Here is a 16,786-nt window from a genome sequence, read left to right as displayed (position 1 = left end):
GGTGGTATGGGAGACTGGCAGTTGCCCAAGCTGCAAGCCTTCCCCTCTCCACGCCACCAATGTTGTCCGAGGGAAGGGCATTAGGACCCATGCAGCTTGGCACCGGTGTCGTCGCAGAGCAATGTGTGGTTAAGTGCCTCGCTCAAGGACACAGCACACTCCCTTAGCAGGGGCTCGAACCAGTGACCTTCAGATCACTAAACCAACGCCTTAACCACTTGGCCACATGCCAGCAACCCTATCTACATAATTTTGTATACCCCTAGGATCTCTCCTCAATCATTTGCGCTCCAGGGAAAACCAACTTATATGCTTTAACCTTTCCTTATTACTCAAGTCTTCAAGTTACATCCTTGTAAAATTTCTCTCTACTTTATTTACATCATTTCTGTAGGTCGGTGACCAAAACTACACACAATACTCCAAATCAGGCCTCAGCAACTCATACAACTTCAACATAACACCCCATCTCCTGTACTCAGTAATATGATTTATGAAGGCCAGTGTGCCAAAACCTTTCTTTTCGACCGTAATAAGTCCTACCGTGGTTGGTCCTACTTAAGTCCTGGCACTAGTCTGTATTGAATTCCATTTCTCAGCCCACTGTAAGCCATGACAGTCTTCCTCACTATTCCCACAAGCTATGTCACCCGAAAATGCTGATCCAGTCAAGCAGATCATCAATATCGGTGACAAGCAACCCACTATGAAGAGAGGCAACCATCTGATACCGCTCGCCGGCTCATCCCATAAAGCCAGCGTCTCATCCAATTTAAGATCTCAAACTGAAAGCTGAGCGACTGAACCTCCCTCCTATGCAGGACCTCGTTTTGTAGACAACATCCACAGACTTTCCTCCATCAACTTTCCTGGTAATTTCCTTGACAAACTCCAAGACTGGTTAGACACGATCGACAACACACAAAGTCATGCGGGTCACCCGCCGATTTTTCAGAAACGGATGACGTGGCACCTGTTAGTTCAGACGCAATGGTGAGGGCGGGTAGCCGCCAGATGACTCAGCAGTGGCTGGAAGAAAAGCCGTGTGGTGCGCGGAGAAAAAATGCCTGCAAACTCTGAGGGAGCTACCGAGTATGTGGACAAGCTCATAGCTGACGAGAACCTCAGTCTCAAGTAGATGAGGCTCCATTACCCTGGCAACGTACACTAGCAACAGAACTCGAAGATCCCACAGGATTCAAACAAACTGAGGACAGTTATGAAAGATCCCCATCGCTGCTCCCCATCTATAATTCTTTGAGGCTCCAGCATACCAGGTACTGACAGATGCAAACCAGCAGTAAATGAAAATAAGGCCTGAAAAGGTGTCAGAATTTACCCAGTAAATAACCACGCAAATAACAATCGCTTAGATCAGCAAAGTTCAGGGGACACGTAAAACATTCCTACTTGAGGGGGCGGGGGGAGAAATAGAGGCTTCGACACTAAAGAATACCTTGGTGTTTGATAATGATTTGACAGCATTTCCTGTACCAAAGCAGGAAGTAGCTGTTGGTGATTTGCTCGTGTCTGTAAAATGGGTCACAGGACCTGCGTTGGCAACCCACTGTGCATCAACTTACGGACTGGGAGATGCTAGTTGACAAAAACACTGCAAGTGACGATGATGAAATTGAAAGATTTACTATCCTGTTCATTGAGTTGTTGGGTAACGAAATCAAAAGCACCTTTGTGACCGAACAACAACGCATGAATTTGTATTTGAAGCAAGCAATATCTAACAGGGAGAGATGAAAACACATGAAACAATTTTCCCCTTTTAACCTTCCACAGTCCAGCTTCGCCATTATTATTACATGACCTCTTTTAATCAGGCAAAAACGTTAACGCAGCCGCTGAGGGTGTGGGAAAATCAGTGATCATTCCCTGCGGGTACAACGTTCTAACGACTGTCACACAACTGATGGGAAAGTCACGAGCTGACAAGGCCAGCACCCACAGAACAGGGAAGAGTTTAATCACACACACACTCCTCTCTCACAGCACTCCCTCACCCTCCACTACCCTCTCAATCCCAGAACTTCCCAATCTCTCACTGACAACCTTTAAACATCCTCCTCTCTCAGTCCCTGCGTCTCTGCCCCCCCCACGACCCTCACCGGCCTCTCGATGAGGTCAACCAATGCAGGGCCGTAGGCCGAGGTCCAAGCCGAGAGGCCCAGTCGATGCCTTCCCGCTGGTACTCCTCCTGCTCGAGCACAAACATGGTGTGGTTGAAGAGGTTGCTGCAGCTTCTCGTTGGTATAGTTAATGCAGAGTTGTTCATGAGTTCAGCTGCACCGCGAGAGAGCAAGAACAGTCAAGTATCGTGTATCACCGGGGGGGGGGGGGGATCAGTCAGTATCCTGTATCACCGGGGGGGGGGGGAATCAGTAGTATCCTGTATCACCGGGGGGGGGGGGGATCAGTCAGTATCCTGTATCACTGGGGGGGGGGGATCAGTCAGTATCCTGTATCACAGGGGGGGGGGGGGTCAGTCAGTATCGTGTATCACCGGGGGGGGGGGGATCAGTCAGTATCCGCTTTAACACCGGGGTGGGGGGGATCAGTCAGTATCCTGTATCACTGGGGGGGGGGTCAGTCAGTATCGTGTATCACCGGGGGGGGGGGGGATCAGTCAGTATCGTGTATCACTGGGGGGGGGATCAGTCAGTATCCTGTATCACCGGGGGGGGGGGGGATCAGTCAGTATCGTGTATCACCGGAGGGGGGGATCAGTCAGTATCCTGTATCACTGGGGGGGGGATCAGTCAGTATCCTGTATCACCGGAGGGGGGGATCAGTCAGTATCCTGTATCACTGGGGGGGGGGGATCAGTCAGTATCCTGTATCACCGGAGGGGGGGATCAGTCAGTATCCTGTATCACTGGGGGGGGGGATCAGTCAGTATCGTGTATCACCGGGGGGGGGGGGGTCAGTCAGTATCGTGTATCACCGGGGGGGGGGGGGATCAGTCAGTATCCTGTATCACTGGGGGGGGGATCAGTCAGTATCCTGTATTACTGGGGGGGGGATCAGTCAGTATCCTGTATCACCGGGGGGGTGGGGATCAGTCAGTATCCTGTATCACCGGGGGGGGGGGATCAGTCAGTATCCTGTATCACTGGGGGGGGGGATCAGTCAGTATCCTGTATCACTGGGGGGGGGTCAGTCAGTATCCTGTATCACTGGGGGGGGGGTCAGTCAGTATCCTGTATCACTGGGGGGGGGATCAGTCAGTATCCTGTATCACCGGGGGGGGGGGATCAGTCAGTATCGTGTATCACCGGGGGGGGGGGTCAGTCAGTATCGTGTATCACTGGGGGGGGGGGATCAGTCAGTATCCTGTATCACCGGGGGGGGGGGGGGGGTCAGTCAGTATCCTGTATCACCGGGGGGGGGGGGTCAGTCAGTATCGTGTATCACTGGGGGGGGGGGGGATCAGTCAGTATCCTGTATCACCGGGGGGGGGGGATCAGTCAGTATCCTGTATCACCGGGGGGGGGGGGATCAGTCAGTATCCTGTATCACCGGGGGGGGGGATCAGTCAGTATCCTGTATCACCGGGAGGGGGGGGATCAGTCAGTATCCTGTATCACAGGGGGGGGGATCAGTCAGTATCCTGTATCACCGGGGGGGGGGGGGATCAGTCAGTATCGTGTATCACCGGGGGGGGGGGGGGTCAGTCAGTATCCTGTATCACAGGGGGGGGGGATCAGTCAGTATCGTGTATCACTGGGGGGGGATCAGTCAGTATCCTGTATCACCGGGGGGGGGGGATCAGTCAGTATCCTGTATCACCGGGGGGGGGGGATCAGTCAGTATCGTGTATCACCGGGGGGGGGGGGGGGGTCAGTCAGTATCCTGTATCACTGGGGGGGGGGGATCAGTCAGTATCCTGTATCACCGGGGGGGGGGGATCAGTCAGTATCGTGTATCACCGGGGGGGGGGGGGGGGATCAGTCAGTATCCTGTATCACCGGGGGGGGGGGGATCAGTCAGTATCCTGTATCACAGGGGGGGAGGGGAATCAGTCAGTATCCTGTATCACCGGGGGGGGGGGGGTCAGTCAGTATCCTGTATCACTAGGGGTGGGGGGGGTCAGTCAGTATCGTGTATCACCGGGGGGGGGGGGGGGATCAGTCAGTATCCTGTATCACCGGGGGGGGGGGGGATCAGTCAGTATCCTGTATCACGGGGGGGGGGGGAATCAGTCAGTATCCTGTATCACTGGGGGGGGGGATCAGTCAGTATCCTGTATCACCGGGGGGGGGGGGATCAGTCAGTATCCTGTATCACCGGGGGGGGGGGGGATCAGTCAGTATCCTGTATCACTGGGGGGGGGGGATCAGTCAGTATCGTGTATCACTGGGGGGGGGATCAGTCAGTATCGTGTATCACCGGGGGGGGGGGGATCAGTCAGTATCCTGTATTACTGGGGGGGGGATCAGTCAGTATCCTGTATCACTGGGGGGGGGATCAGTCAGTATCCTGTATCACCGGGGGGGGGGGATCAGTCAGTATCCTGTATCACTGGGGGGGGGGATCAGTCAGTATCGTGTATCACCGGGGGGGGGGGATCAGTCAGTATCCTGTATCACGGGGGGGGGGGATCAGTCAGTATCCTGTATCACAGGGGGGGGGGGAATCAGTCAGTATCCTGTATCACCGGGGGGGGGGGGGGGGTCAGTCAGTATCCTGTATCACCGGGGGGGGGGGGATCAGTCAGTATCGTGTATCACCGGGGGGGGGGATAAGTCAGTATCCTGCATCACCGGGGGGGGGGGATCAGTCAGTATCGTGTATCACCGGGGGTGGGGGGGGTCAGTCAGTATCGTGTATCACCGGGGGTGGGGGGGATCAGTCAGTATCCTGTATCACTGGGGGGGGGGGATCAGTCAGTATCCTGTATCACTGGGGGGGGGATCAGTCAGTATCGTGTATCACCGGGGGGGGGGGGATCAGTCAGTATCCTGTATCACCGGGGGGGGGGGGGGATCAGTCAGTATCCTGTATCACCGGGGGGGGGGGGATCAGTCAGTATCCTGTATCACCGGGGGGGGGGGGGGGATCAGTCAGTATCCTGTATTACTGGGGGGGGGATCAGTCAGTATCCTGTATCACTGGGGGGGGGGGATCAGTCAGTATCCTGTATCACCAGGGGGGGGGATCAGTCAGTATCCTGTATCACCGGGGGGGGATCAGTCAGTATCGTGTATCACCGGGGGGGGGGGTCAGTCAGAATCCTGTATTACTGGGGGGGGGATCAGTCAGTATCCTGTATCACTGGGGGGGGGGATCAGTCAGTATCCTGTATCACCGGGGGGGGGGGATCAGTCAGTATCCTGTATCACTGGGGGGGGGGGATCAGTCAGTATCCTGTATCACAGGGGGGGGGGGGGTCAGTCAGTATCCTGTATCACCTGGGGGGGGGGGGGGATCAGTCAGTATCCTGTATCACCGGGGGGGGGATCAGTCAGTATCCTGTATCACCGGGGGGGGGGGGATCAGTCAGTATCCTGTATCACCGGGGGGGGGGGGGGTCAGTCAGAATCCTGTATCACTGGGGGGGGGGGGGATCAGTCAGTATCGTGTATCACCGGGGGGGGGGGGTCAGTCAGTATCGTGTATCACCGGGGGGGGGGGGTCAGTCAGTATCCTGTATTACTGGGGGGGGGATCAGTCAGTATCCTGTATCACCGGGGGGGGGGGGGGGTCAGTCAGTATCCTGTATCACCGGGGTGGGGGGGATCAGTCAGTATCGTGTATCACTGGGGGGGGGGGGATCAGTCAGTATCCTGTATCACTGGGGGGGGGGATCAGTCAGTATCCTGTATCACTGGGGGGGGGGGATCAGTCAGTATCCTGTATCACCGGGGGGGGGGGGGATCAGTCAGTATCCTGTATCACTGGGGGGGGGGATCAGTCAGTATCGTGTATCACCGGGGGGGGGGGGTCAGTCAGTATCCTGTATCACTGGGGGGGGGATCAGTCAGTATCGTGTATCACCGGGGGGGGGGGGATCAGTCAGTATCCTGTATCACCGGGGGGGGGGGGATCAGTCAGTATCCTGTATTACTGGGGGGGGGATCAGTCAGTATCCTGTATCACTGGGGGGGGGGGATCAGTCAGTATCCTGTATCACCGGGGGGGGGGATCAGTCAGTATCCTGTATCACTGGGGGGGGGGATCAGTCAGTATCCTGTATCACTGGGGGGGGGGGATCAGTCAGTATCCTGTATCACCGGGGGGGGGGGGATCAGTCAGTATCCTGTATCACCGGGGGGGGGGGGATCAGTCAGTATCGTGTATCACCGGGGGGGGGGATCAGTCAGTATCGTGTATCACCGGGGGGGGGGGATCAGTCAGTATCGTGTATCACCAGGGGGGGGGATCAGTCAGTATCCTGTATCACTGGGGGGGGGGATCAGTCAGTATCGTGTATCACCGGGGGGGGGGGATCAGTCAGTATCGTGTATCACCGGGGGGGGGGGGGATCAGTCAGTATCCTGTATCACTGGGGGGGGGGGGATCAGTCAGTATCCTGTATCACTGGGGGGGGGGATCAGTCAGTATCCTGTATCACTGGGGGGGGGGATCAGTCAGTATCCTGTATCACTGGGGGGGGGATCAGTCAGTATCCTGTATCACTGGGGGGGGGGATCAGTCAGTATCCTGTATCACTGGGGGGGGGGATCAGTCAGTATCCTGTATCACTGGGGGGGGGGGGGATCAGTCAGTATCGTGTATCACCGGGGGGGGGGGGATCAGTCAGTATCCTGTATCACTGGGGGGGGGGATCAGTCAGTATCGTGTATCACCGGGGGGGGGGGGTCAGTCAGTATCGTGTATCACCGGGGGGGGGGGGGATCAGTCAGTATCCTGTATTACTGGGGGGGGGGATCAGTCAGTATCCTGTATCACTGGGGGGGGGGGGAATCAGTCAGTATCCTGTATCACCGGGGGGGGGGATCAGTCAGTATCCTGTATCACTGGGGGGGGGGATCAGTCAGTATCGTGTATCACCGGGGGGGGATCAGTCAGTATCCTGTATCACTGGGGGGGGGGGGGGATCAGTCAGTACCCTGTATCACTGGGGGGGGGGGGGGTCAGTCAGTATCCTTTATCACCGGGGGGGGGATCTGTCAGTATCCTGTATCACCGGGGTGGGGGGGATCAGTCAGTACCCTGTATCACCGGGGGGGTGGGGGGAATCAGTCAGTATCCTGTATCACTGGGGGGGGGATCAGTCAGTACCCTGTATCACCGGGGGGGTGGGGGGAATCAGTCAGTATCCTGTATCACCGGGGGGGGGGGGGATCAGTCAGTATCGTCACTCTCTCCTCACCCTCTCCCCCTCACTCGCCACTCCGTGCGGTTCTCACCTGGAAGATCTCAAAGCCTGCGATGTCCAAGATGCCGATGAACGAGGCCCCCTGTCTCTTGGTTCTGTCTAGGGCCCTGTTGATCCGGTGCACCAGCCACCGGAACAGACGCTCATAGGAGGCCTTAGCTAGAGCTTCGACCGCAAAGTCAGCCTGTGGGGGGGGGGGGGGGGGGGAGAGAGGGGGCAATTACACGGCGGTCCCACGTGTCCAGTGCCGACTGGGGCGGCTCAGCTCCCCTCCCTCCCCTCCAGTCCTCTCAGAATACAGCTTTCAAACTGAGATGAGGGCAGTGAATCTGTGGGGTTCGTTACTGTGACTGTGGAGACCAAGTCATTGAGAATATTTGTCAAGTTCTGATTAGTCAGGGCCTCAATAGGGGTTGGCGACAGGAAAACGGCGTCAAGAGGAGTCGAAGCAGAGGAGTTGATGGGTCAGATGGCCTAACTCTGCTCTGATGTGACTCCAGCCCCACATTGCCTGGGATCGATAGTGAGGGAGCACCTCGACCGCTCCTGTTGCAGAGACAGCCATCTCCTGTCTCACACCTGAGGGAGCATCCAGCCGTCTCCTGTCTCACACCTGAGGGAGCATCCAGCCGTCTCCTGTCTCACACCTGAGGGAGCGTCCAGCCGTCTCCTGTCTCACACCTGAGGGAGCATCCAGCCGTCTCCTGTCTCACACCTGAGGGAGCGTCCAGTCGTCTCCTCTCACACCTGAGGGAGCGTCCTGCCGTCTCCTGTCTCACTGAGGGAGCGTCCAGTCGTCTCCTGTCTCACACCGGAGGGAGCGTCCAGCCGTCTCCTGTCTCACACCTGAGGGAGCTCCTGTCTCTCACCTGAGGGAGCGTCCAGCCGTCTCCTGTCTCACACCTGAGGGAGCTTCCAGCCGTCTCCTGTCTCACACCGGAGGGAGCGTCCAGCCGTCTCCTGTCTCACACCTGAGGGAGCTCCTGTCTCTCACCTGAGGGAGCGTCCAGCCGTCTCCTGTCTCACACCTGAGGGAGCTTCCAGCCGTCTCCTGTCTCACACCTGAGGGAGCGTCCAGCCGTCTCCTGTCTCACACCTCAGGGAGCGTCCAGCCGTCTCCTGTCTCACACCTGAGGGAGCGTCCAGCCGTCTCCTGTCTCACACCTGAGGGAGCGTCCAGCCGTCTCCTGTCTCACACCTGAGGGAGCTTCCAGCCGTCTCCTGTCTCACACCTGAGGGAGCGTCCAGCCGTCTCCTGTCTCACACCTGAGGGAGCGTCCAGTCGTCTCCTGTCTCACACCTGAGGGAGCTTCCAGCCGTCTCCTGTCTCACACCTGAGGGAGCGTCCAGCCGTCTCCTGTCTCACACCTGAGGGAGCGTCCAGCCGTCTCCTGTCTCACACCTGAGGGAGCGTCCAGCCGTCTCCTGTCTCACCCCTGAGGGAGCGTCCAGCCGTCTCCTGTCTCACCCCTGAGGGAGCGTTCAGTCGTCTCCTGTCTCACCCCTGAGGGAGCGTCCAGTCGTCTCCTGTCTCACCCCTGAGGGAGCGTCCAGTCGTCTCCTGTCTCACCCCTGAGGGAGCGTCCAGCCGTCTCCTGTTTCACACCTGAGGGAGCGTCCAGCCGTCTCCTGTCTCACCCCTGAGGGAGCGTCCAGCCGTCTCCTGTCTCACCCCTGAGGGAGCGTCCAGCCGTCTCCTGTCTCACAGCTGAGGGAACGTCCAGCCGTCTGGGCCCCAAGAGCCTCTAACTTCCAGCAGGGACAGTAACTTCCCTAGGACAACGTCCAACCCAGGACTAACCCCACATCCTCCCGGGGAAGAACCCACTGGCACCCGGACATCTCACCTGCTCCTTGGTCTGTGCTTTCTGCACGTGGTCTCGTCCCACTTTGATGCGAGGTGAGAGGATGGCTCGTGTGAACTCAGTGACGTTCAGTCCAAGGAGGTGGCAAAGCTTCTGGGCAGCTGTGTGGAAGAGGTCAGTGAATAGTGATGGTGGAGACAGAGAGAGAGAGAGAGAGAGAGAGAGAGAGAGAGAGAGAGGGGTAAGGGAGGGGGGGGAGGGGAGAGAAGGGGAAGGAGAGGGTGGAGGGAGGGGGAGTGGGAGAGAGAGAGGGAGGGAGAGGGGTAAGGGGAGGGAGAGGGGCGCACGGACGAGCAGGGAGAAGTGACGGGACAGAGAGCACGGACGAGGAGGGAGAAGTGACGGGACAGAGAGCACGGACGAGGAGGGAGAAGTGACGGGACAGAGAGCACGGACAAGGAGGGAGAAGTGACGGGACAGAGAGCACAGACGAGGAGGGAGAAGTGACCGGACAGAGAGCACGGACGAGGAGGGAGAAGTGACGGGACAGAGAGCACGGACTAGGAGGGAGAAGTGACGGGACAGAGAGCACAGAGGAGGAGGGAGAAGTGACGGGACAGAGAGCACAGATGAGGAGGGAGAAGTGACGGGACAGAGAGCACGGACGAGCAGGGAGAAGTGACGGGACAGAGAGCACGGACGAGGAGGGAGAAGTGACGGGACAGAGAGCACGGACGAGGAGGGAGAAGTGACGAAACAGAGAGCATGGACGAGGAGAGAGAAGTGATGGACAGGGAGCACGGACGAGGAGGGAGTAGTGACCGGACAGAGAGCACAGACGAGGAGGGAAAAGTGACGGGACAGAGAGCACGGTCGAGGAGGGAGTAGTGACCGGACAGGGAGCACGGACCAGGAGGGAGAAGTGAATGGACAGAGAGCACGGACGAGGAGGGAGTAGTGACCGGACAGAGAGCACGGACGAGGAGGGAGAAGTGACGGGACAGAGAGCACGGACGAGGAGGGAGAAGTGACGGGACAGAGAGCACGGACGAGCAGGGAGAAGTGACGGGACAGAGAGCACGGACGAGGAGGGAGAAGTGACGGGACAGAGAGCACAGACGAGGAGGGAGAAGTGACGGGACAGAGAGCACGGACGAGGAGGGAGAAGTGACCGGACAGGAAGCACGGACGAGGAGGGAGAAGTGACGGGACAGAGAGCACAGACGAGGAGGGAGAAGTGACGGGACAGAGAAGTGACGAAACAGAGAGCACGGACGAGGAGGGAGAAGTGACGGGACAGACAGCACGGACGAGGAGGGAGAAGTGACGGGACAGGGAGCATGGAAAAGAAGGGAGAAGTGACCGGACAGAGAGCACGGACGAGGAGGGAGAAGTGACCGGACAGGGAGCACGGACAAGAAGGGAGAAGTGACCGGACAGGGAGCACGGATGAGGAGGAGATGTGATGGGACAGAGAGCACGGACGAGGAGGGAGAAGTGACGGGACAGAGAGCACGGACGAGGAGGGAGAAGTGACCGGACAGAGAGCACGGACGAGGAGGGAGAAGTGACCGGACAGGGAGCACGGACGAGGAGGGAGAAGTGAACGGACAGACATCACGGACAAGGAGGGAGTAGTGACGGGACAGAGAGCACGGACGAGGAGGGAGAAGTGACCGGACAGAGAGCACGGACGAGGAGGGAGAAGTGACCGGACAGAGAGCACGGACGAGGAGGGAGAAGTGACGGGACAGAGAGCACGGACGAGGAGGGAGAAGTAACGGGACAGAGAGCACGGACGAGGAGGGAGAAGTGACCGGTCAGAGAGCACGGACGAGGAGGGAGAAGTGACGGGACAGAGAGCACGGACGAGGAGGGAGAAGTGACGGGACAGAGAGCACGGACGAGGAGGAAGAAGTGACCGGACAGAGAGCACGGACAAGGAGGGAGAAGTGACGGGACAGGGAGCACGGACGAGCAGGGAGAAGTGACGGGACAGAGAGCACGGACGAGGAGGGAGAAGTGACCGGACAGGGAGCACGGACGAGGAGGAAGAAGTGACTGGACAGAGAGCACGGACAAGGAGGGAGAAGTGACGGGACAGGGAGCACGGACAAGGAGGGAGAAGTGACGGGACAGAGAGCACGGACGAGGAGGGAGAAGTGACGGGACAGAGAGCACGGACGAGGAGGGAGATGTGACGGGACAGAGAGCACGGACGAGGAGGCAGAAGTGACGGGACAGAGAGCACGGACGAGGAGGGAGTAGTGACGGGACAGAGAGCACGGACGAGGAGGGAGAAGTGACCGGACAGAGAGCACGGACGAGGAGGGAGAAGTGACCGGACAGAGAGCACGGACGAGGAGGGAGAAGTGACCGGACAGAGAGCACGGACGAGGAGGGAGAAGTGACCGGACAGAGAGCACGGACGAGGAGGGAGAAGTGACCGGACAGAGAGCACGGACGAGGAGGGAGAAGTGACGGGACAGGGAGCACGGACGAGGAGGGAGAAGTGACGGGACAGAGAGCAAGGACGAGGAGGGAGAAGTGAACGGACAGACATCACGGACAAGGAGGGTGTAGTGACGGGACAGAGAGCACGGACGAGGAGGGAGAAGTGAACGGACAGACATCACGGTCGAGGAGGGAGTAGTGACCGGACAGAGAGCACGGACGAGGAGGGAGAAGTGACGGGACAGAGAGCACGGACGAGGAGGGAGAAGTGACCGGACAGAGAGCACGGACGAGGAGGGAGAAGTGACGGGACAGAGAGCACGGACGAGGAGGGAGAAATGACGGGACAGAGAGCACGGACGAGGAGGGAGAAGTGACGGGACAGAGAGCACGGACGAGGAGGGAGAAGTGACCGGACAGAGAGCATGGACGAGGAGGGAGAAGTGACGGGACAGAGAGCACGGACGAGCAGGGAGAAGTGACGGGACAGGGAGCACGGACGAGCAGGGAGAAGTGACGGGACAGAGAGCACGGACTAGGAGGGAGAAGTGACGGGACAGAGAGCACAGACGAGGAGGGAGAAGTGACGGGACAGAGAGCACAGATGAGGAGGGAGAAGTGACGGGACAGAGAGCACGGACGAGCAGGGAGAAGTGACGGGACAGAGAGCACGGACGAGGAGGGAGAAGTGACGGGACAGAGAGCACGGACGAGGAGGGAGAAGTGACGAAACAGAGAGCATGGACGAGGAGAGAGAAGTGATGGACAGGGAGCACGGACGAGGAGGGAGTAGTGACCGGACAGAGAGCACAGACGAGGAGGGAAAAGTGACGGGACAGAGAGCACGGTCGAGGAGGGAGTAGTGACCGGACAGGGAGCACGGACCAGGAGGGAGAAGTGAATGGACAGAGAGCACGGACGAGGAGGGAGTAGTGACCGGACAGAGAGCACGGACGAGGAGGGAGAAGTGACGGGACAGAGAGCACGGACGAGGAGGGAGAAGTGACGGGACAGAGAGCACGGACGAGCAGGGAGAAGTGACGGGACAGAGAGCACGGACGAGGAGGGAGAAGTGACGGGACAGAGAGCACAGACGAGGAGGGAGAAGTGACGGGACAGAGAGCACGGACGAGGAGGGAGAAGTGACCGGACAGGAAGCACGGACGAGGAGGGAGAAGTGACGGGACAGAGAGCACAGACGAGGAGGGAGAAGTGACGGGACAGAGAAGTGACGAAACAGAGAGCACGGACGAGGAGGGAGAAGTGACGGGACAGACAGCACGGACGAGGAGGGAGAAGTGACGGGACAGGGAGCATGGAAAAGAAGGGAGAAGTGACCGGACAGAGAGCACGGACGAGGAGGGAGAAGTGACCGGACAGGGAGCACGGACAAGAAGGGAGAAGTGACCGGACAGGGAGCACGGATGAGGAGGAGATGTGATGGGACAGAGAGCACGGACGAGGAGGGAGAAGTGACGGGACAGAGAGCACGGACGAGGAGGGAGAAGTGACCGGACAGAGAGCACGGACGAGGAGGGAGAAGTGACCGGACAGGGAGCACGGACGAGGAGGGAGAAGTGAACGGACAGACATCACGGACAAGGAGGGAGTAGTGACGGGACAGAGAGCACGGACGAGGAGGGAGAAGTGACCGGACAGAGAGCACGGACGAGGAGGGAGAAGTGACCGGACAGAGAGCACGGACGAGGAGGGAGAAGTGACGGGACAGAGAGCACGGACGAGGAGGGAGAAGTAACGGGACAGAGAGCACGGACGAGGAGGGAGAAGTGACCGGTCAGAGAGCACGGACGAGGAGGGAGAAGTGACGGGACAGAGAGCACGGACGAGGAGGGAGAAGTGACGGGACAGAGAGCACGGACGAGGAGGAAGAAGTGACCGGACAGAGAGCACGGACAAGGAGGGAGAAGTGACGGGACAGGGAGCACGGACGAGCAGGGAGAAGTGACGGGACAGAGAGCACGGACGAGGAGGGAGAAGTGACCGGACAGGGAGCACGGACGAGGAGGAAGAAGTGACTGGACAGAGAGCACGGACAAGGAGGGAGAAGTGACGGGACAGGGAGCACGGACAAGGAGGGAGAAGTGACGGGACAGAGAGCACGGACGAGGAGGGAGAAGTGACGGGACAGAGAGCACGGACGAGGAGGGAGATGTGACGGGACAGAGAGCACGGACGAGGAGGCAGAAGTGACGGGACAGAGAGCACGGACGAGCAGGGAGAAGTGACGGGACAGAGAGCACGGACGAGGAGGGAGAAGTGACCGGACAGAGAGCACGGACGAGGAGGGAGAAGTGACCGGACAGAGAGCACGGACGAGGAGGGAGAAGTGACCGGACAGAGAGCACGGACGAGGAGGGAGAAGTGACCGGACAGAGAGCACGGACGAGGAGGGAGAAGTGACCGGACAGAGAGCACGGACGAGGAGGGAGAAGTGACCGGACAGAGAGCACGGACGAGGAGGGAGAAGTGACCGGACAGAGAGCACGGACGAGGAGGGAGAAGTGACCGGACAGAGAGCACGGACGAGGAGGGAGAAGTGACGGGACAGGGAGCACGGACGAGGAGGGAGAAGTGACGGGACAGAGAGCAAGGACGAGGAGGGAGAAGTGAACGGACAGACATCACGGACAAGGAGGGTGTAGTGACGGGACAGAGAGCACGGACGAGGAGGGAGAAGTGAACGGACAGACATCACGGTCGAGGAGGGAGTAGTGACCGGACAGAGAGCACGGACGAGGAGGGAGAAGTGACGGGACAGAGAGCACGGACGAGGAGGGAGAAGTGACGGGACAGAGAGCACGGACGAGGAGGGAGAAGTAACGGGACAGAGAGCACGGACGAGGAGGGAGAAGTGACCGGTCAGAGAGCACGGACGAGGAGGGAGAAGTGACGGGACAGAGAGCACGGACGAGGAGGGAGAAGTGACGGGACAGAGAGCACGGACGAGGAGGAAGAAGTGACCGGACAGAGAGCACGGACAAGGAGGGAGAAGTGACGGGACAGGGAGCACGGACGAGCAGGGAGAAGTGACGGGACAGAGAGCACGGACGAGGAGGGAGAAGTGACCGGACAGGGAGCACGGACGAGGAGGAAGAAGTGACTGGACAGAGAGCACGGACAAGGAGGGAGAAGTGACGGGACAGGGAGCACGGACAAGGAGGGAGAAGTGACGGGACAGAGAGCACGGACGAGGAGGGAGAAGTGACGGGACAGAGAGCACGGACGAGGAGGGAGATGTGACGGGACAGAGAGCACGGACGAGGAGGCAGAAGTGACGGGACAGAGAGCACGGACGAGGAGGGAGTAGTGACGGGACAGAGAGCACGGACGAGGAGGGAGAAGTGACCGGACAGAGAGCACGGACGAGGAGGGAGAAGTGACCGGACAGAGAGCACGGACGAGGAGGGAGAAGTGACCGGACAGAGAGCACGGACGAGGAGGGAGAAGTGACCGGACAGAGAGCACGGACGAGGAGGGAGAAGTGACCGGACAGAGAGCACGGACGAGGAGGGAGAAGTGACGGGACAGGGAGCACGGACGAGGAGGGAGAAGTGACGGGACAGAGAGCAAGGACGAGGAGGGAGAAGTGAACGGACAGACATCACGGACAAGGAGGGTGTAGTGACGGGACAGAGAGCACGGACGAGGAGGGAGAAGTGAACGGACAGACATCACGGTCGAGGAGGGAGTAGTGACCGGACAGAGAGCACGGACGAGGAGGGAGAAGTGACGGGACAGAGAGCACGGACGAGGAGGGAGAAGTGACGGGACAGAGAGCACGGACGAGGAGGGAGAAGTGACGGGACAGAGAGCACGGACGAGGAGGGAGAAGTGAATGGACAGAGAGCACAGACGAGGAGGGAGTAGTGACCGGACAGAGAGCACGGACGAGGAGGGAGAAGTGACCGGACAGAGAGCACGGACGAGGAGGGAGAAGTGACCGGACAGAGAGCACGGACGAGGAGGGAGAAGTGACCGGACAGAGAGCACGGACGAGGAGGGAGAAGTGACCGGACAGAGAGCACGGACGAGGAGGGAGAAGTGACGGGACAGGGAGCACGGACGAGGAGGGAGAAGTGACGGGACAGAGAGCAAGGACGAGGAGGGAGAAGTGAACGGACAGACATCACGGACAAGGAGGGTGTAGTGACGGGACAGAGAGCACGGACGAGGAGGGAGAAGTGAACGGACAGACATCACGGTCGAGGAGGGAGTAGTGACCGGACAGAGAGCACGGACGAGGAGGGAGAAGTGACGGGACAGAGAGCACGGACGAGGAGGGAGAAGTGACGGGACAGAGAGCACGGACGAGGAGGGAGAAGTGACGGGACAGAGAGCACGGACGAGGAGGGAGAAGTGAATGGACAGAGAGCACAGACGAGGAGGGAGTAGTGACCGGACAGAGAGCACGGACGAGGAGGGAGAAGTGACCGGACAGAGAGCACGGACGAGGAGGGAGAAGTGACCGGACAGAGAGCACGGACGAGGAGGGAGAAGTGACCGGACAGAGAGCACGGACGAGGAGGGAGAAGAGACCGGACAGAGAGCACGGACGAGGAGGGAGAAGTGACCGGACAGAGAGCACGGACGAGGATGGAGAAGTGACCGGACAGAGAGCACGGACGAGGATGGAGAAGTGACCGGACAGACATCACGGACGAGGAGGGAGAAGTGAACGGACAGACATCACGGACGAGGAGGGAGAAGTGACCGGACAGAGAGCACGGACGAGGAGGGAGAAGTGACCGGACAGAGAGCACGGTCGAGGAGGGAGAAGTGACGGGACAGGGAGCACGGACGAGGAGGGAGAAGTGAATGGACAGAGAGCACAGACGAGGAGGGAGTAGTGACCGGACAGAGAGCACGGACGATCAGGGAGAAGTGACGGGACAGAGAGCACGGACGAGCAGGGAGAAGTGACGGGACAGAGAGCACGGACGAGCAGGGAGAAGTGACGGGACAGAGAGCACGGACGAGAAGGGAGAAGTGACGGGACAGAGAGCACGGACGAGGAGGGAGAAGTGATGGGACAGAGAGCACGGTCGAGGAGGGAGAAGTGACGGGACAGAGAGCACGGACAAGAAGGGAGAAGTGACGGGACAGAGAGCACGGACGAGGAGGGAGAAGTGACGGGACAGAGAGCACGGACGAG

At 59.3% G+C, this 16,786-nt stretch overlaps 1 pseudogene; it reads right to left on the bottom strand.

The window, feature by feature from the left end:
- Positions 1-2,120: 2,120 nt before the first annotated feature.
- Positions 2,121-16,786, bottom strand: part of LOC132387754 (myosin-10-like) — a 37,890-nt pseudogene continuing 23,224 nt past the window's right edge.

Source organism: Hypanus sabinus, unplaced genomic scaffold (genome assembly GCF_030144855.1).
Source record: "Hypanus sabinus isolate sHypSab1 unplaced genomic scaffold, sHypSab1.hap1 scaffold_2185, whole genome shotgun sequence".
NCBI lineage: Eukaryota > Metazoa > Chordata > Chondrichthyes > Myliobatiformes > Dasyatidae > Hypanus > Hypanus sabinus.
The sequence above is the reverse complement of the archived record's forward strand: the minus strand, read 5'-3'. Positions and strand labels throughout refer to the sequence as shown.